Source organism: Lepisosteus oculatus, chromosome 14 (genome assembly GCF_040954835.1).
Source record: "Lepisosteus oculatus isolate fLepOcu1 chromosome 14, fLepOcu1.hap2, whole genome shotgun sequence".
In the NCBI taxonomy this organism is placed as follows: Eukaryota; Metazoa; Chordata; class Actinopteri; order Semionotiformes; family Lepisosteidae; genus Lepisosteus; species Lepisosteus oculatus.
Genome location: NC_090709.1, coordinates 12,229,468 through 12,250,688, shown reverse-complemented (window position 1 = coordinate 12,250,688; position 21,221 = coordinate 12,229,468). Strand labels below are relative to the sequence as shown.

The 21,221-nt window shown below is 39.8% G+C and overlaps 1 protein-coding gene, 1 non-coding gene and 1 pseudogene across 2 annotated transcripts in view; 2 read left to right on the top strand and 1 right to left on the bottom strand.

The window, feature by feature from the left end:
• The window catches only part of LOC138243427 (scavenger receptor cysteine-rich type 1 protein M130-like), a 359,441-nt gene that overhangs the window by 228,652 nt on the left and 109,568 nt on the right, over positions 1-21,221 (bottom strand). The window lies entirely within an intron of this gene.
• On the top strand, positions 9,408-9,526 carry LOC138216746 (5S ribosomal RNA). The gene has a single exon (XR_011180458.1). It is a non-coding gene; the product is annotated as a 5S ribosomal RNA (ribosomal RNA).
• Positions 10,064-10,182, top strand: LOC138217943 (5S ribosomal RNA; annotated as a pseudogene).

The following is a 21,221-nucleotide window of genomic DNA, read 5'->3' as shown; positions in this document are numbered from 1 at the left end:
AGCCAATTAGCAGTTACCATTCATAGCGGCTTTTCAGCACTCATAGTCTGACTCTGTGGTGCTATGACGCTTCAACCTCCTTTTTCAGAGATGCTTCCTCTCACTTGGTGCAATATTCACTTCTTTGGCCCTCTGAATACAATTCTTCTGCAGAACAGGCTCAAGATTCTGCTTATAGTGCTTGTGTAGATATTTTATTTTTACAGGAAGACGCATTTCGAAACCTCTCCTGTTTTGGAAAAGTTTGAACAGCATATTTTATACAACGCACAAACAGTATTCTAATTGCAGACTGCAGATCTGTGCAGCAATCAGACTAGATTTCACTGTGATTCTGAAATATTTTTAGCAAAGATATATAGGTTTCCTTGAACCTTTAATGGAAAACAACCTTGCTTCCAATCTCTGATGTCATTGTTAACCTGTTAGTACCAGTGACATATTTAGCCAATGTCCGCCTGGAATTTCCCCCCCTTAAACATTTGTTATATCTCTGCAGCAGAACATAGCAGGAGCCTGGTTCAGGTCTTAAAATTGAAGCTAACCCCCTTGGCTTTAAGTTTCTTATATTTCTTAATGTGTCCACTCAGCAGACAAACATGAATAAAACCCAAATAAACAGCTGGCGAACATTTTTTTTTGGTCTTCAGAGGTCAGATTTTTCAACTATATGCATGTCAAGGGCCTGGGAATGATTTGAAAACCTTGTTCTAGGTGGCTACTAGCTTGGATAAAAATTTGGGACAAATTGATCAATTAGAAAAAATTCTACATCATGTTTTGTGAAGACTGGACCTGGAATGAAATTTCACGCCTATAATAAAAAAAATCATAAAAATATTGAAAATAATAAGAATTAAAACCATTGCAATTGCTATAAAAACCTTAAGACACTGCTAGAGAGCCTTTATCTGCTGTTATGCAATGAAAAAAAACCTCAGAGTTGCCTTCTGGTGTGAAAAAAAGGAGCACTGATAAGAAACTGATAAAAAACTGATTGATTATCCCTTCTGAGTCAATGATTGACAGCTAAAAATGCAGCCTGAAGCTTCTAGAGGAAGTTTCACCTCCTAAGGGCTCTGAATGGCTGAAAATACAAAGAATGACAGCGGTTTTTACCAATCAAATCGCCTTATTTCTGGCACTCGTTCCTCAAACATTTACTACGTAATCAGTAACGTTTACTAGTCTCTAGCTCTTGAGATAAAATAGTCTGGGTTATTTTGGATATATATCATGCTCCAGAATAAGGTAAAAATGGGATATATATATATATTTGCTGGTTTTTGCTTTTGCGGTTTTGTTGGTAAAAATGTATGATATTGACATGCTGTGCTTGACGGGTTGCCGTGTGTTTTTATTGGGATTCTGCTAGTTAATTAATTTATTGGTTTATTGCATAATAGTGTCATGTCAGTGGAAACAAACTTTATGGTTTTGTTGTGGTGATATTTGAGAATACGTGCATGTGAAAAAATTTGTGGAGCGGTTTCAAACAAACGTTGTTTATGTCGCGTTTATCTTAAAAATAAAAAGTGTTATCTGGGGAGACAAGAGTGGTCCTCGGTGACCGCGATCCGGACTAAGTTAACAAGTGTGTAATTTAAAAAAAATAAAACAAGTTAAAAATAAATGCTAAATGGGTTTAACATTCAGGAATGTAATTGATCAGATGCTTACGATAAGTGATGCTGGTGTTTCGTGTGATTTAGCGAATTCAAAAAAATATTCATTTTAAAAACGGCAAGAGCTCGTATGAAAAAAAAGTTCGTAAGTATCTTTGTTACAACAGCCGCGCCAGAACTATTCAGAAGCTGTACATCAGAAAAGTACCTGAACTTGACTGGTTTATATTCAGTTATGTGCATTGGGAACGAAAGGGAAACTTAGATGGATTTTATTAGGGTTTTAGGAATCAGAAAATCTATTTTTACACGTTTATGCCTACGAGCAGAAATAACTTTCTGCTTTCAGCACTTTTTTTGTTTCTGCTTGTAACCTCGAACAGAGAAACCCAGTACTGACTCACAGAAACACCCCGGAGTTTCTGTGTTTCTGGGATTTAAGAGGGATGTATGCAGCAGTGTTACGAGTCTGGAAGGAGGAGACGTGCATTCCGCACGGGGAGCGTAGAGCAATGAGCCGCACCTGCTGCGCGCTGAGTCCTGTCCTATATAACCACTGAGCACGGACACAGAGTCTCCAGCCAGTGTTGGAGATTTATGATTTCAATGTTTTTTTTTTCCTTTTGAGCAGAAGCTGGGTTTCTTCCTCTAGTTAAAGTTATTGGAGTTGTGGTTACTGTGCTAGACTGTCGGGAATAGCGCTTTTATTTATTTTTTTTGTCAAGCAGTCTGCTGTATACTGTACGTGAAATAAAGATAAGAGTGCTTTCTTGATATTTCACAAGAGTATACATAATTTTTGAGCTGTTTTAAAAAAATGAACTGGAAGAAAAGCAATAGGGCTGGAGTTTATAGACTGTGATGCAAATACGAGAGTAGGAGAGGAGGGGACTAGTTCAGGAGCACAACCGGCCCTCTCCTGCCCATTCTCCCACCAGGGTCTGTTGTAACCCAGTGTGAAATTCAGCTCCTTGCAGTTCAGCTTTCGATCACTCAGCTGCTTTGCCCTGGGAATATAGGGCAAATAAACAAGATAGCAACCAGACTAGAGGGAGAGTTTTCATTCCTAAGGGATGACTTGTTTTACAACAGCAGACAACTTAAAGAAACAAAAACCTCTGTTCTGCTGCTCCAGGTTGGTTCCACTGGGAACAAGTGTGGCCAGGAGCTCATGAACAGTAATTAGGGGTTGTTTCCACAAGGGGGGCTGGAGTAAGTTAGATGTCAAGGGCAATAAAACCCATTAGACCTAATTGACCAGTTAAAGTGAGTTGTTCTGCTTTCTGCACAGAAACCAGTGCTCTCTTCTCAATGTGTGGGTGAGTCTGTCAGTGATATAACAGCTAGGCAGGACTGCCACTGTGGTCTATTTCATCACCTGTGACCCCATCTTCCAAACACAACAGTCCAATCTAGCATAGAGTGTCCCGGACTGCTCCGTCAGTGACAGTGGGAGGTTTATCTTGTCTCTTGTTCCGCCAGAATGTAACAAATAGTGACCCCTTAATGGAGGAAACTTTAGCTTTTGTAGGTAATTATACCACTTGACAATGTTACAGGTGTTGGGGGGGGGGGAACCCCTAGTGATCCCACAGTCTCACATAGACTTTGGCCAGTCTACACATACCTCCAGTCAACACAGCCCTGACCCCTGTTATGTCACCCAGGTCTACACTGTGAGACAATGATTATTTAGGAAAATTGTAAGGAATGCATTCCAAAGCAGTCAATGGAAGTATGGAATTAAAATAGTGAAGTCTTGATAAATAGAGTATATTATCTATTTATTATACCTTTACATTGTGACAAAAACAAATTTCAAGTCCATTATGAGCACACACAGCATATTAAAGATGGGTCTCTGCACTGTAAAGGGATCTCAGTTCACTTATAAAAACTTTAGCTAATAAACCTGAAATGTCATTTTTTACTGCTTGTTCTTTAAGGTACTAACTCATTGACATTATGTAGGTTAAAATAAGACTATTCACAAAGAAAAAGCATTCATCACAAATGTATCATGCCAAATAAACTCTAGTAATCAAGAGCAATTAAGAAAGGAAACAAAACCATCTTTTGAGGATGCCAGATAGAAATGTAAACACACACACTCACACTTAGGGCCAATTTTACCGGAAACCAATTAACCCACCAATGATCTTGGACTGATGTCTGAAAACCAGAGCAAACAGTACAATATTAAGGTATTACAGCTATTAGTAGAACAGATCTAGCTTCTCAACATATTACTTATGTCTGAACTTCATTGAATGGTCACACTTCAATCTTTCATATTCAATATTTTTCACAAAATCAACAGCTGAGAACAGACCGTCAGATACCTTTATCCAGTGGTTTTCAGAGCAGAGACATCTGTGTGGGCAAGAGTACTTTCCCTGTAGTCTGCTGCACTTCAGCTAGCCACGTTCTGGCTGGGTTGTGTGTACTCCTGGGAACGTCGCCTGTAATGAATATTGGGGACTTTGTACAAATTAATAATGTGAACATATTAATATGATTTGTGTTGAAGCCAAACATAGACAATCACTGTTAAAACTTGAATTCAACCTCCAGTGTCTGCTTTTGAAATGCTGATGTAGCGGCAATGCTTGTTAATAAGACAGAATTAAGCGGTGGTATGCTGTCCTAAATGAGGCCCCATCTCACCTTCCATCTCTGTGGTGCAGTCACAGAGAAAGTATTCATGCAGGCTGATTTAAGATGTTTTCTTTTGATAAGGGACAGCTCCCAGATGGGGATGCACTTAGCTAAGCCTGGCTATCATGATCAATGGTCATCCATTGGCGCCTATCTGTCTAGGGAGTGCAAAATGGACATCTGGACTGCATTCCTAAGTGTCAAGAGTAAGTGACTCATATCTCACCTTGATCAACCAATCAGGGACTGGCAGGGCGTGGTAATACCACGTGGGTCTCCAATGCCCGCCAAACTCTCAACCAATCAGCACACATCTGTGTCTTGGTCAAAAAGTGAGCGGAAGCTCAGATCGGGGCTCTCCTTGGCCATTTTCGCACATCCTCAAAGACAATCATGTGACAACTGCTGTTGTCTGCAAAGGGACTTGGACTTTGTTCTAAGCGCAAGGCCGAGGATCCCGTACGTACTCAGAATTCTACCAACGTGAATGCTCCGCTTGATCAACGGCAGCCTACAGTTGGACCCTCGTCGACAACCTGAATAGCTTAATCATGAAGCAGCGCTGGACCGGGAACGAACCAGCTTCTTCCCAGGCAAAACAGTGGGTTGTGAGGACTCGCGGTCACACTCTGTGCATAGAGACTTTCTACTAGCCAGCCGGACTGCTGGTAGATCTCCTCGGAGCAACGACTGCCCTGCGCGCCGCAGTCAGATTCCTCCGCCCGTCCTACTCCGAGCTGTACCTCGACTGGTTGGCCGGTAGCCAGAGGACGCCGGGACAACGCCCATTGGACAACCGCTGGAACAGAGGCTGCAACAGAGCCTGTCAGCTGGTTTGGTGTTCGTGCCGGGAGATTCCAAATCCATACACAGTGGATAAGTAAACCCCATGTTCTACATTGTGTCTCGAGAATTCAATTGTACCTCAACACAAGTTGTTATCAATTTAATTCATGAGTAATGTATTTACTTCCGAGTTTAGAGTAACAGTGGGTAATAACACTGATTAGCGATTTGGTAACCGAACGATATATATTGACATATATATTTTCTGTTGTGTATCTCTTTGTGTTGGCATCTCTTCGAGATTATATACCTTGTATATTGATAACCCTCACAGTAAGGTCTGCCGCTAGTATCCAGGCAGACTAGTATATGTTTGGTGTACAATTTATATGAATAAATGTATCTCATGTATTGAACCCGTGTGTGTGCGTTGTTAGTTGTTCTGACGATTGATTTTCTAAAAGCCACAACGAACAACCTCGTGATTACTGCTACAATTAATAATTGTCTCAGTAAACCCATCAAACCTCTACAACCACGATACACCACCATAAACTATATTAATTTAGGAACATAAACATATAGTGTAAACTGTATATGGCTGGCATTGGTAGTTTAAAGAAAAAATACACACCAGTATTCCACTTTCTTCCTAAACATTTTAAGCATCAAAGTCTTACATGTAGTAAGATTTTACCACGTTTCGGAAACGTTTTTACATGCTCCTTCTGACCATCTTAAGTTTATATACTTTGTGAAAAGTCATAAGATATTAACATTTTCTGTGAATGTGCTCGTTGTCGGAGTAAACAAAAGCATACTTTTAGAATTTGATTAATAGGGAATATAATATGGAATCACGTACCTAAAGAAATTAATAACGATATAATTATTTTTATGTACTGTAGCTCAAATAGTAGTATAATACACTTTCTATGGATACATGTGCTTCTACGCAACGCAGAAGCACATCCACAAGTAACATTACCTAGCTAAGAGAGGACATTGGCTAGCCATTATGATAAATACAGTGGAAAAAAGCAATTGGGAAAATAAGACCTGCTGATCTGTTATACATACCAGGAAGAGAACAGAATATGATTTTTTTCTGTTCGAAACGTGTGTTGTCTTTATGAAATTCATGTATTTTAAATGTTTAATTAAGAAGAAAAAAACTTACAGAAAGATACTACCCAGTGGGCATTGATTCGTCGAATATACGTATATTTACGGCGAAATTACGTCTATACGTATATATACGTCGCCTCGACGTATAATCAACGTCGAATTGCAACCGTAAAATCGACGACATGAATAAACGCATATATAACGTCGAAAACACATCTAACACAGTGCCTGAGGCTTTTTACTGTATGTATCGTGTTTGCCGCAACTAGGAGTATATGGCACTCTGCACAGTGCACGAAGTAAATTATTTTGGCAGTAATTAATTTATTATATTTACTATATTTATTATACACGTGTAAATTAATTACTACAAAATGTTGTAAAACCAACAGAAAGCACAGACTGCTATAACTAGTCCTAGTTATATAACGATTTTAAGTATAATGATAAACTACTGCAAGGAATCGGTCCACCTGAGCAAACAGGATCGTAATGTTGACACTCAATAACGACACTGATATGTGCAGTTCCTGGACGGATAGCCCTCCTGCCCATCAAACAGATTAAGTGACTGTTCGTGTCATTTAGTGTTGTCTGACCATTGACAAAGTACAACTATTTTTTTAGGGCGCAAATTAAGTTAGGTAAATCTTTTTGCCCAAAACTGAAGGGGCGACATTCCCCCCTCCCCCCGTGTTGCCAGGCCTGTCCCCATCCTATTCCATAATGTGATTATATATAATACCATACAACAGTGACCGATCCTTACTAACTGCATGCGTTAAAATTGCACATCAGCTCATAGCAGGGGGCACATAGCCGCGATGTATTATCAATGTTAAATTTCAACCATAATATCGACAACATTAATAAACGCATACGTTGAGAAAATATCGAACCCAGCATATTTTCCGGTTATATACCACAATGCATTGCTAGTATTCGTTGGTCACCATTTTGGACACGTTTTTCAAACGTAGAAGTATATCCGCAAATATCTCAGCAATCCTCTTTGACGAGTAAGTATGAACAATAATAATACTATCTGAATACATACAGATCTTTCTTAATATTATTTTGATTAAAATAGTACGTGAATAAGCAAAAAAATGGCACATAAAATAGTGTGAATGGGGAAGATGACACAAAATCGTTTTGCTGTTTCTCTTATTCTTATTCTATGTTGTACTTTCAAACTTTGGGTACTCTTTAATTAGGACAGACTTTATTGCTCAACTGCTATGAATCAAGCCAAATTTTATACATTTATTTCAGCTTTGAGCTTAGTAAACCGTTCATTTTTTAGATTATACTAAAGAAGATATTAATCATCATTTATTTGGGAAGTAATATTATATAATTTTCTCCTAGCTGCGGTGCTGAAGTCCCACCCTACATCAACAGAAAAAGAAATAAAGGAGCACGCAATGTGTTACTTGAAGAATGCATATGCAAGGCAGGGGGCCAGGAGATCTGGACTCTGAAAATAATAGGTTTTTGGTTCTAACTGTTAGGACAATTAGACAGGGTTTGCAAATAGTGGACAAAAATCGTCTTAACTTCCTTTGTAATATTTTTTTTTCTTGGAAATATAGAAGTTGTACATTTTAAAATGTATATTTGAATCAAAATGTGGTTTTGAGTTAGTGTGTTAATGTAATTAGTTTTGTGTTTGTCATTACTATACTGTATATTGCCATGTTACCAGAATTTGTAGCTGAAGTTTAAGACTAGTTGTGTTTTTTATGATTATTGCCCATATGTTGATTGTTGATTGATTGTATACAATGTATAATTTGAAATACGTATGTTTCAGGTGTGAATGTGTATTTTCAGAATAAATTTCTAAACCTAATCATTGGCTTGGTTTACTTGTTTCTACACCTATAAAACCTATCTTTGATGTATAATAGACCTCTATCCATATACGTATAATAGACCTCTAACCATATACATATAATAGACCTCTAAAGTTATACGTATAATAGACCTCTAACCATATACGTATAATAGTCCTCTAAAGTTATCCGTATAATAGACCTCTAAAGTTATCCGGAACTCCAACCATATATGTATAATAGTCCTCTAAATTTATCCGTATAATAGAACTCCAACCATTTATGTATAATGAACGTCTAAACATAGACGTATAATTGACGTATAACTTTAGACGTATATTAGAATTTCATTCTAGACGAATTGTAGACCACATTTAGACGTCTAAGGTATGCGTTTAATTTTTGCCCACTGGGTAAGCTGATCACGAGATAGAAAGATCACCCGTTTTTCGCGCATAAAAAGTGGCTATTAACTGGGTGAACTGTTATTAACTGGAGTCAACTGGGTGAAAACACATAATATGAGCATGAAACAAAACAAAAAATAAAAATAAGATACAATCTACAGACATTAAAACCGGTGTCATGGAAATATAACTATCAAGTAAGCCACAAGAGAGAGTTCTCACCTGAGTAAGGTCTTTATTTCAAGATTGGGAGCAACCAGAGACTCAATTTGTTACAAGCAGTACAGGGTTTTCATAAGACATTGCGCTGTAAAAAAGCTCAGCGCTTTGTCCCTTCTAAAACTTCCACTTTACCTAAGAGAAAACAGATTACATCAAAAAGCGAAAGAAGAAGCACTAGATATGTTATTCAAAGCTTATCAGTTACTTTCAGCTAATTCTAACGACCCAGACAGCATATTTTGTTTTGGTACATTGTCTTCTAACGTAACCTAAACAGTGTACTTTGTTAACGCACTGTTTTCTAAAATTCTGCACGTACTGTAGCACAGCAATTACATCCTTGAAATATATTATCTAAAAGCCCCAATATATTTCTTTGCAAAGCTCTCTACATTTTAAGAATCAATTTACTTATTAGATTTCCACTTCAAGACTTGTTTGGCTGGCGTTCGGGGAGTCGCGTTTTTCAGAATTGTATTGAGATCGTTTTCCACAGAGCTCAGATGTCAAAGCACAGCAGCAGCTCTCCACAGCGATCCTCTATAGCGCCCTTTCTCCCGCAGCTCTGTCCTCATTGGAAGGAAGCAAGAGTGAAAGGCTGAAGTGAAATAGAGCGGGGACGAAGGCAGTGAAGAGAGAGAACGTGGGAAGAAGAGAAAAACGCAAGGGAAAAAAAGCAGCGTCGTAAAAGAGGTGACGGAGCTGTCCTCTCCATAAGAAGGGTGCCAGCGAGCCTTGCTCTCGCTTACGGCCACACCCCCTTGAGCACGCCTGATCTCGTCTGATCTTGGAAGCTAAACAGGGATGGGCCTGGTTAGTACTTGGATGGGAGACCGCCTGGGAAAACCAGGTGCTGTAAGCTTTTAAGCGCAGGAGGCGCCCTATCCCCGCTCGCTCGCTCATTCCCCTGTTCACACGTGCAGTGCGGCTTGTCCTTCTGTTTATTTGTCAGCTTTGGCGAGACACGGGTGCTTGTGTATTAGCGGGAGCGTTTTTTATTCTGATCAGGAACAGTTTTACAAGTCCGCAAAGGATCGAGGAAAGGCTTATCGCCAGCTGAAAAGAGACACAGCGCTTCGGCTGTGGAGACTTGTTCGGCTGGCGTTCGGAGAGTCGCGTTTTTCAGAATTGTATTGAGATCGTTTTCCACAGAGCTCAGATGTCAAAGCACAGCAGCAGCTCTCCACAGCGATCCTCTATAGCGCCCTTTCTCCCGCAGCTCTGTCCTCATTGGAAGGAAGCAAGAGTGAAAGGCTGAAGTGAAATAGAGCGGGGACGAAGGCAGTGAAGAGAGAGAACGTGGGAAGAAGAGAAAAACGCAAGGGAAAAAAAGCAGCGTCGTAAAAGAGGTGACGGAGCTGTCCTCTCAATAAGAAGGGTGCCAGCGAGCCTTGCTCTCGCTTACGGCCACACCCCCTTGAGCACGCCTGATCTCGTCTGATCTCGGAAGCTAAACAGGCATGGGCCTGGTTAGTACTTGGATGGTAGACCGCCTGGGAATACCAGGTGCTGTAAGCTTTTAAACGCAGGAGGCGCCCTATCCCCGCTCGCTCGCTCATTCCCCTGTTCACACGTGCAGTGCGGCTTGTCCGTCTGTTTATTTGTCTGCTTTGGCGAGACACGGGTGCTTGTGTATTAGCGTGAGCGTTTTTTATTCTGATCAGGAACAGTTTTACAAGTCCGCAAAGGATCGAGGAAAGGTTTATCGCCAGCTGAAAAGAGACACAGCGCTTCGGCTGTGGAGACTTGTTCGGCTGGCGTTCGGAGAGTCGCGTTTTTCAGAATTGTATTGAGATCGTTTTCCACAGAGCTCAGATGTCAAAGCACAGCAGCAGCTCTCCACAGCGATCCTCTATAGCGCCCTTTCTCCCGCAGCTCCGTCCTCACTGGAAGGAAGCATGAGTGAAAGGCTGAAGTGAAATACAGATGCAGCCATTCAAAATGAGCGTTAAAAACCCACGGTTCAGTAACCGACCCGCAGGGCACCGTAGGGCACCGCGGTAAGTGATTGGCTGGCCAAAATGACCGACAGGGGCACTCGTGGTGCATTGGTTGGTAGTGAAAAGATTTAATCATTTAATGTCTTTACTGTGCACGTTTCAATCCGCTTAGTTTTGAATATTTATATGGAATTTTACCACTAAAGGGAATTTTTAGTAGCTGAGCATAAAAAGAAGAGGAGCATAACGCATCTGAAGGTCATAAACGATATTAATTTAGGAACATAAACATTATTGTATGTACATAAACTGTACTGTGTATGGCTGGTCTTGATAGTTTAAAGAAAAAATACACACCAGTCTTCCATTTCTCCCTAAAAAATTTAAATATGAAAGTTTTATGAAACGGTACCCAAATATGTGATTGCTGTATAGAATGAATTTTAATTTTTAAAAATTAAATTACCACGAAAATCTTCCGCCTGAGAACAGTCACCCGTTGCTACCCAACGCAGAAACACAGCCACTAACTAGCAAAGAGAAGACATTAGCTAGCCAATATGATAAAGAAATAAATGATTATTTTGTTTATTTCTTTTGCACATTTATTTGAACATTTCCATCGATTGTACAAGCACTTGGAAACTGTCCAATCCCTAGTTCATCAAGCATTTACCGGTCTGGCGCCTGTCTGTGTCTTCTAGGATATAATGCCAGCAAACTCTTGTTTTTATGTCCACTATAACTACTCCGGGCAAACGTTCCAAGGTCAAATTCTTCCAGCACGGGGGTACCTTTAAAGCGGAGATGACGGCACCGAAATTTTTTGGCGCGCCTTCTCTTTAAAGCCCTGGCCAAATATGAAGACAGTACGTACAGTTATAATTCAAACGGAATTAAAAACTATACATCCCAGTTACCACGGTGGTGCTTGTGATCATTGCGTTTAACCAACGAAACAGGGCGAAAAATCAGTCACATGACTTTGGGGCAGAGTTTCGAAAGCTTAACCTATCAGCAACAAAGCAAAATTTACACGATAGGCTACCTCAAACTGTCAGTTACACGACTGTGTATGTCGCTTAAGCCACTCCTATTTGGCATTTTAGTTATGGAGGCGAGAAGACGCCCCCCTCTCTCTGGGTGTCTGATTTGCCGCCATCTTTAACTGTTCGGTGTCCGAATCGGAGTAGCTATGCGTAGCAAATAAAGTTAATCCCAACTACAAAACATATATTTTTGTGGTAAGAGGGCGCAAAACATCAGTATTTACTGCTATTAATTACTGTACGATTTATAGTTGAAATCTGAGCCTAGATATAAAGTTAGATATAAAGTTAAAATCTCGACAAAGCAATGTAGGAAATACAGAGAAAATAAATCCTTTCTGACATCTAAAATCAGTTTCGATCAAGGTCTCTAAAAAGAACAAGAAAAAGAGGATTTTCGGAGGGCAATTACGCTGTGTTTATATAGAATAACTGATTTATGAGCAATCTAATTTCTTGTTCGTTTAAAACAGTGAAATGTCAGCTTCAAAAGATCGCACCAGAAACAGCACTCTCTCTGCCTGTCATAGACGTTCAGGAAAGGCTGAATGAAGTCATGTCAAGTACAATAATTCGGTGATCAATAATAACAGTTGTAGGACAGTATATAAGGAGGATAAGGATTTTGAAGTTGACTCGAAATCTGATAGGTAACCAGTGCAAGGACTTGAAAACAGGTGTAATGCATCCCTGATAGGATTCTCGCTGTCATATTCTGAACATATTGAAGATTGCTCAGTGTGGATTTAATTTCCCCAGTGAACAGGATGTGCATTTATTAATTCTAGAAAAAAAGCCTTTCTTGATTTCTCTAGTTCTTAGTTTCTCTAGTTCCCTTTAAAATAAACTATTATTCCACAATGCAGAGTATTACATGGCCAGTATTTACACATGATATTTGTGATTTCAAGAAATTAACACCAGCAGATTTTGGAGATTTAAGTGTTGGCTGAGTTATTGCAGGATAAAAGACTAGAGATGTTGGCAAGAAGAAGATAATTTGGGGAAAGCTGAGGAATACACTTATAACAAGAACACTTCCTAATGGGGTTAGGCATACTTTTGATGAAGATGATGAAGTTAACAGACTATATGTTTACATAGATACTGAAATAAGGATTGTATTTTAGATTATGTGTAGTTGCTGGCATTGAACTGTGTGTTGGATGCACATGAATTGAAGGAATGGGCAAACATAGCTGATGCCGATCCACAGAGCCAGCATATTAAGATGTTTATAATTAGAGGCAATTTGTTTAAATAACTAGGTATGGATACTGATGTGCAAGAGAGGTGGAAAGGCTGTTTCCTTAAGCCAGCACTATAAAATGTTTTATTCTCAGTGAGATGCTGCCATTTCATAGTGGGTTTCTAACACTGTGTATAGTTCCATCCACACAGTGCCTTTACTTCCATCCATTTCTAATCTCTTTATCCAGTACAGAGGATTTGGAGCCTATCCCAGTAAGCAACGGACACAAGGCAGAATACACCCTGGACATAGCGCCAGTCCATCACAGGACAGACAGACACAAACACACACACACCAGGGGCAGTTTTCCCATAAACCAATTAACTTACCAGTATGTTTTGGAGTGCGAGAGGGAGTCATATCACACATATGGAGAAAAACCATGTAACCCAGAGAGAACATGTAAACCCCACACACACAGGAATACATTTTATTATTCATAAACAGTTAACATTGTTAGCAAAATATTTTGAATTATATTTAACCCTATTTTTTCTTTAGTTTTGTATTTAACTTATTATATGATTGTCAGACTTAATGTATATTTGAATAATGAAAATATATTTTTACAAGATGCGGGGGAAAGTGCAACAGATTATTACAGTGCTAAATTTAATATTATTGATTGCTAATAGTTTATGCTAACACCTAACTTTCTTAATTAGATGTATTTAAAACAGTGAACTAAGTGTAACATACTATTCAGAAATACAATCGAAAATAGTTTTGTGGTGTTTGTATGGATGAAACGTTTCTAAAATGTATAACGTAACAAAATTAAAGACGATTAAAATCTGTAATCTTTCCACTTGTAATGTCATTAGACAGAACAACACGTTTCTGGTTTGTTTTAATTAGCTAGTATTAGTTAGTAGTTAGTAGTTTTAATTTAATTAGTATTGCAATTCGCACTGATTCCCTTGCGAAGATATGGACTTAAGAATATTCGTGCCTGGTCAAAAAATGGCATTAAGCACTTAAAATTAATATGGTTAATAATAGTAAACTGTAACATGCTGTAACAAGATCGGTTAAACTGCGAAGAAAATGCTTTCAGAGAAAATGTTTCAGGTGTGAAGAACATAGATCTCCAATGCAATTTCAACCAAACCTGTTCCCACACAACCTGCCCCCACTTCCATTAGAATATACACAAAGCACTGAAATCTTTCGAGCTAATGATCAGGTGACCCGAGAGAGAGAGAGAAACACCAAGGGGTGCGGAACCAGGGAACTATTTACATGGAAAACGGGCGATCTCCCCAGACTGTCCGCCCGTTTCACTGTTACCTGGATACCTCTTAATTTAGAACTCACTAACACTGATTTTTAGTTTAGAAGGATTCAAGTAGGGTTTTAGATGAAAGGCAGCGACCTTAATCAAGCCCAAATCATAATTGAACCCATTCAGAGCCTACATTACATTTTAGCGTTTCATTCTGAGCAGAAGACCCTCACACCTGAAGAAGGCTTGCGTTTTCTCTCTTCTCTTTTAAGCATGTGTACAATGTGTAATACAATTACAATGTGTAATTACAATGCTGTAATACAATTTGAATCGTATGAGGGTGTATTATTAGGGGGAGGTGTCTTTCGCTGGAAATCTCGCCTGCTTCTACTTTACGAGTACAACCCCCTCTTTGCCGGAGTGCTGGCTGTGACGAATTAAACCGGTTCCACAGGTTTCAATCACAGACCATGTGACATGGGAGTCAGGAAACTAACACACAGCGCCACCGGATTTGATAACACTATAAATACGCTATAAAATAATGTGACTAGGCACAGAACAAGTTTACAGCACAGTACAATAATAAATGCTGACCATGACTTTAGAAGCATAAATTGCCTTACACTCAATTTAAACACAAGCTGTCTTTAGCCCTCTAAGCTGGTTCATACAGAAATGTAGAAATCCAGGCTCAGAACACACAGCTTCATTAGCGAATACATATGCAGGACAACTAGAGAAGACGTTTTACAGAGGATGGATTTTTAGAAACATCCCATCAGTGACATCACTGAAGTCAACTCCTAGGTACTGTAACTGTCGTGTGGATAGTTTCAAAAGAATCAGACAAAGGTTTAAGCATCGCTTGTTCTAGATAAAACTGCAAAAAAAAAACAACCCATAGTGTACTTCTTTGCGGCTCTGTTTGCCCAAATCATATATTCACAATGTGAAATTTAGAAAATAATATTACGTAACCAAAATCAGCAATATGGAAACAGAACCTGTGTAATTGTTGATAGATGATGTACTCGTAACATTTTTACAAGACGAAATACAACATTTAAAAAATGACTTGTATGTACTTGATATCTCTAATCAATCCACGGCGACATTGTTAAAGCAGAGTCCCAGTAAAACGAAACTAAAACGCCCTGGGCATACCCTTTCGCGCTTCTTATTAGTTGCTCAAAAGTAATTTGACCGTATGAAATGCATAATATAAACCTAGAAACATATACGTGAGCAGTATTTACGTACTGTAGTATCGGTGTTAAGACATACCTCTCAAATACTGTAAATCAAGTTAAAAATATCTCAAGACCGATTCTGGTCATAATGAAACCATGTTTTGTGTATGTTTTCTTTAAAGTACCGAGACCAGCCATATACTGTATGTTTATGTTCCAAAATTAATATCGTTTATGGCCTTCACACGCGTTGCAGTATGCTCCTATTCTTTTTATGCTCAGCTACTAAGATTTTCCTTCAGTGGTAAAATTAGATATGAATATTCAATACTTAAACGGGCACAGTTAAGACATTAAATATACATATACATACTGTATACAGTACAGTTTTCATACAGTAATATGTTTATGTTCCTAAATCAATCTCTTTTATGAGCATGTGAAAGGCATGGTGAATCGATTCTCAAAAATTACTGTACTTTGCATGATTGGAAACAAATGCGTGATTGCGAAATGCTGTGGTGTTACTTTTACAAAGACGGTCAATGAAAAAAAGAATGTTGACCAGGGCAATACTTTGAGTTTACACTTACAGCTTGTCCAAGGTCATTCATTATTGATACTATTAGTAATATCTTCGTTAAAGACTTTGATGGCCACAGCTCAAACATGAGAGGTTGAGCTTTATTAGCTCCACCTTGCCGAAATTCCGGATGCTATTATTTTGCTTGTCATATTATAGGAGAATTTACGGTAACTAGCGGTATTTACCGGTAACTCGCAGTATTTACCCGTAACTTGCGGTAGACTGCGTACAGCGTACCGGAAAATAATGCGGTATCGCCCACACATTTTGAATGGCTGCATCTGTATGTCCCCCAGCTCTGAGCCCATTGGGCCTGCTGGTGTGACCAGAGCTGCAGCGTCGCCATGCTGGTGGGGGTCAGTTCGGCTTTTCTGTTGGAATGAACAGGGGGGTTACATGATGGTGCTGTCTGTGGTCTGGCTCTCCTGCTGGTCTGGATGAGGGGTGCGTAGTGTGGTGCAGGTTCTTGTCCCATCCTGCTCTTGGTCCAGGATGGAGGGTTGCACCGATTCTGAGTCTTGTTAGCTGGTATGGATGGGTTTGGGGGTGTTGATACCAGAGTGGTCCGGGGGGGGGTGCAGGTGTCTCGGGGGCATTCTTGTTTTTCTGTGAGTTCAGGTTGATTCTGTTGGTTCTGCCACGAATCTCCCTCACGCAGGCAAGCGCTCCCGCATTCCTACGAGCTCTCCCCGTACCAAACGTGCACGTGTCAATCAGTCCTCTGCTTAAACCCTCATCTGCCCCCCGGTCATTGCTCACGATTGAGATTCTCTCCCGGAGCTTACGTACTAACTACACCTTTGCCTTACTATGACTTCTCCCCTGGACCTCGACCCCGCTTTTCCGACTACCGCTTTAGCCACTCGATTTTGTACCTTCGCCTGTTTTACGCTTTCTCGGATCCTGACCCCAGCCTGTCTCTTCGTTTACGCCTCTGCCTTCTGAATCCACACCGACGCAACTTCTACGCCTTCTAAGGTTCCTGCGGGAAGAGGTGCTAGTGGGGCCAGCAGGGGGCGCTCACCCTGTGGTCCATGTGGGTCCTAATGCCCCAGTATAGTGACGGGGACACTATACTGTAAACAGGCGCCTTCCTTCGAATGAGATGTAAAACTGAGGTCCTGACTCTCTGTGGTCATTACAAATCCCATGGCGTTTCTTGAAAAGAGTAGGGGTGTCCTGGCCAAATTTCCCCATTGGCCCTTACCAATCATGGCCTCCTAATAATACCCCTCTTTGAATTGGCTACATTTCTCTTCTCTCCTCCTCACTGATAGTGGTGAGTGTTCTGGCGCACTATGGCTGCCGTCGCATCATCCAGGTGGATGCTGCACATTGGTGGAGGTGGAGGGGAGTCCCCATTACCTGTAAAGTGCTTTGAGTGGAGTGTCCAGAAAAGCGCTATATAAGTGTAAGCAATTATTATTATTATGTAAAATGCAATAAAAATTATATCAAATGTCAAATATCAAAATGTGATTCAAAATCGATTAATGTAAAAACTGATAAAGCTATGCTTTTTCAGGGCTATATCTACTTTTTATTTTTAAAAAAGAGTAGTCTGTCGCGATTGTGAAAGTTAGAGAAGATGTACAGTACCAGCAGGTGCCTTCACATCTCCAGCTTCAGTCTCGCCTGTAGCTGCGAGAAGGTTAAAAGCACACAAGTGATCCGTCTTTACTCAAAGTAATTGCTGGAGCAGTAGGACGCAGAGCACCATCCAGCAGCTGCAGACAGTGTTCGGCGAAGAGCTGATTCTGTTTTCAGCACAGGGAGTGAGAATGAGCTCAGTAGGTTCCCAGCAGAATCCATCCTGGTTTGGTTATTGTGTGTCTGAGGCTCTTTGGATCACAATGTGAAAAAAAAACCAATTGCTCACATCGTGTGACTTCCACGAGAAGAAGGGAAGATATCACTTTAGAAAATCAGAACTGAATATTTGGATCCGGGGCCTCAATTTTATCAAATTATTAAAATAATAATTATTAAAATAACAGATTGTGTTTCTGCAACATTTCGTGCACAGTACGCCATTTTTATCTCAAAATAAAACAACAGTCACAATGAGAACTTTATACGCAGTCTGGGGTATATTCCCCTTTTATATTTTTGCCACTTTATATCGAACCTGTTATACTCCCAAAAGTGAACAGTAGCTTTTACTTAATAAAAATGTACAATTTACTGCTGATATAAACAGATGTGTGCCATGTTTGCCTTTGTAAGCATTTGTTTAAAAAATAAGTTAGCAATACGATAAAAACACAGAAAGCACAAACTTTATAATACAACGATACAAAATCAATACCAAATCATAAAGCCAATTAAGTATCTATCCTTTGAAAACAGAGAACACCTTTATATCTACCAAAAACTTGACATTTGTACTGTATGTTTTTTTTTAATTATAAAGCAAACAGAGTATTCCCTTAATTCAAAGATTAGATATTGGCCAAAACAAGACAATCAGACGTGAGCTGCACTGACCAAGAAAAACCAAGAACTTTATTTCATCTTTCGCAGGCTGTAATTTCCAGATAAGGGAGTGAATACTTATATTAAGCTAAATCAAGCCAAAGGAGATGCACTGCCATTGTTTTTCTGCACTTTTTGTTAAAAGGAGAAAACATTTTCTTGCAATATTTCTTCTGTCCTGATAAGCACAATTTGTATTTTATCTTTCGGAAGTTATATGAATTTCTTGAAGTTCAGAAACAGCTTGTTCCAGAAAGGAAATTAACACTTGCTTCAAAGTAAATCAAGACGTATGTCTCTCTCGCTGCGTGTGCTCTTATCTGTCCATCTCTCTCTCCTCTTCTCTCACTCTGGCAGTCTGTGCAGAGTATCTGAATGGGATGTAACATCGTTTGGCAAAGAAGAAAAATTCTCAGAGGCAGAATAAAAAATCATTATTCTCTTCTCAGTCAGATTCACAGCTTAGACTCACATTCAGACAGAAGCTCAACTCCATACTTCTCTCTATCCTCACAATCCAGAACCAGAGGACATTCAGACAATCAGTGCTGCTACATGAATAATATCACACAGAACAGCCTGGACTCAGGTCACATCTCCCCGTTTTCTCCTTCCTCACAGCCTCTTAGAGACAGAGAAGAGCTCCTGGTTCTCCTCTCTGTGAACAGGGCTCAGGGGTCACTGACCTGGCAGCTGTGGGCTATGTTCCAGGTCAAGAAGCTTCTATTAACCTTTTCCAGGAATTCCAGCCCTTCAGTATTACTTTCTTTACTGTATGTCAGCCTCCAAACAGGTTTTTATAGATGTTTTATAACGCAAGTGAGTGTGGAATTATCTTAGTATTTATGTAATTAACACCAGTAGTGACACTCTGATCAGTATATTGATTATCAGTAGCCAATGGTCCGATGGTCGTGTCTACAATAATGACTCGTTAAGCAGTCTGTACTGTAGCTCTGAGCAGCGGGTCTCAGATCACACAGAAGAAGACCTGTCTGTGTGTGATTCCACACCAGCCCTGGGATTCAGCTGCACTCACACGTGTCTCATGGACAGTCTTATAAATATTAAATTAGATGGAGCCTTGTAACAGTTAGTAGTTCAGGTGGGTAGCTGCGTCAGCATGCGTAGGCTGCAAAGGAACAAGTAATAGGTTTATTCCATGCTGAAAAAAAGAAGAAAGAGAACACAACGTTTCGGCCGTGGAGCCTTCTTCAGGTGTGAGAGAGACAGGGCAGTAGGCAAAGGTAAAGTAGCGGGAGAACAAAGGTTGAGAGAGAGGAGGAGTGAGAGGCGGGAGCAGGGGACAGAAAGAGAGGCCAATCAAGAGGTGTGAAGTCAGAATGGGTGCAGAGAGGTGTGAAATGAAACTTCCAATGAATGGAGAAAATTTAAAAGAACAGTAATCTGTCGTTAAGGGAAGGGAGAATGTGTGATCCTAGCTGCAGAATAAGTCTTTCTGATGTATGAGTTCGGAAAACCGTCTTTGAGAACACAGACGGAGAGATTAGAGTGGTCGTGGCCGTCAGAGGTGAAATGAGAAACAATGGGCTTGGAGAGATCTTTAATCTTCACAGCCCTGACGTGTTCTCTGAAGCGGTCTCCGAGTCTCCTTCCTGTTTCCCCAATGTAGATGGCTGGGCATTTACTGCAAGAGATACAGTAAATAAGGTTGCTGGAGGTACAAGATGCTGTCTGGGTGATCCGGAATTGTCCTGAGGGGCCTTGAATGAGTGTGGTGGTGGCTGTGTACAGATGCAGCCATTCAAAATGGGTGAGGTATTTCGCGGCATACCGCGAAACGCCCACCGGGGTATCACGCAGTTCACGTGTGTCACGTGACTAACTATCCGGCGTCGCCTTGTAAAACCGCCAGGGGGAGCTTAACCTCTCATGTACAGCATTTGAGCCTTTAATTTTGAACTGTGTATTACAGCATGTTAATCATCAGTCATTAAAATGTTGGTATATTTTATGAAAGCAAGATTGCTCAGTTGGACAAAAGTACACAACCTACCTTTATCAGAAATATTTATGCATCAAAGCCTTTACCGAAGATATTACTAATAGTATTAATAATGGATGACTTTGGACAAGCTGTATACTCAAAGTTGAATTTCTTTAGCACATTTGTACAAGCACTTGGAATCTGTCCAAGACATACTTTGTCAGGCATTTTGTTTTACTTCAACGGGCATAAAAACTTCCTTGCTTTTAACAGGGCGTTTCATAATTTCTAACTACGAAAATGATTTAAAATGCGACACCTATCATTCAACTAGAGCTTAAAATATCACAAGGATCCTCAAGAGCACAGCAAAGAGTGTATTAAAAGACACTTGTATTTATCAACGCTTTCTTTTCCGTATACCAGATTTTATGGAACCACTTCAGAGGGGTGTTCCAGGAATCGGCACTTTAAAGAAAAAAATTCACACCAGTATTCCATTTCTCCCTAAACATTGTAAGCTTCGAAGTCTTTAACTAACATGATACCGGAGTCAACAAGCATACTTTTAGAATTTGATTAAAAGGGAATATAATATGGAATCGCGTATCTCAAGAAATTAGTAACGATATAATTATATTCATGTTGCAAAAGAACTGCAACGGACATAAAAACTCCCTTGCTTTTAACAGAGCGTTCCATAATTTCTAACTACGAAAATGCCAGGTGAAAGGATTTGTAAACATATTTTGTTAAAGCAAGTCAGTTTTTTCCGCAGCACATAAAATACATTTTTCCAAGAAAGTTTAGCCTTTGTCACTAATGAAACCACTAAATAAAGACATAAATATAGAAATCTTAAGATTTGTTTTATTTAATGTTGGTA